The sequence below is a fragment of the Galeopterus variegatus genome, unplaced genomic scaffold (assembly GCF_000696425.1).
Source record: "Galeopterus variegatus unplaced genomic scaffold, G_variegatus-3.0.2 Scaffold12240, whole genome shotgun sequence".
Taxonomy (NCBI): domain Eukaryota; kingdom Metazoa; phylum Chordata; class Mammalia; order Dermoptera; family Cynocephalidae; genus Galeopterus; species Galeopterus variegatus.
This window is the reverse complement of record NW_007738351.1, coordinates 1-558: the sequence shown is the minus strand read 5'-3', so window position 1 is coordinate 558 and position 558 is coordinate 1.

The following is a 558-nucleotide window of genomic DNA, read 5'->3' as shown; positions in this document are numbered from 1 at the left end:
AGGCCTCTTTCTCTCCCTCTTTTGCACCCAAAGCCAAGCGGGGATGGGTCAGAGGCTGGGCTCGGACCTCCCGACCTGGCTCCACCTCAATCCTCTGCAGCTCGCTCCAGGTTCCTGACATCAAATCTCTGAATAATTCAGCCCCTCAGCCCAGGGGTTGCGAGGCCATGCTCAGCTGGACATGGGCCAAGGGAGCATCCAGGAGAGCCCAGCCTGAGACCCTCCCAAACTGACCTGGGACTCCCAGCTGCCCCAGCCTCTTCAGACTCCCCCTAAATTCTTCACATTTTTGGCCTTCAGTTATCCAAACAAGAATGAACTCCGTTGCTAAACAAAATATATTAAGGTTTGATTTCCTAACGTCACTGCTGGCACATCTCTAAGCAGTTTGGGACTAGGGTACAGGGCCGGGGGAACAGCATCTGCTTCTTGGAGGAATGGGGCTGTTTTTTCAAGATGCAGCCTCGAAGCAGCTGGCACCAGTGCCCTGGGCCTGAAAAAAACCAGCTAGCTGCCCCAGAGAAGGCTGCAGGGACAGCAGCTACGGACACCCCGGAG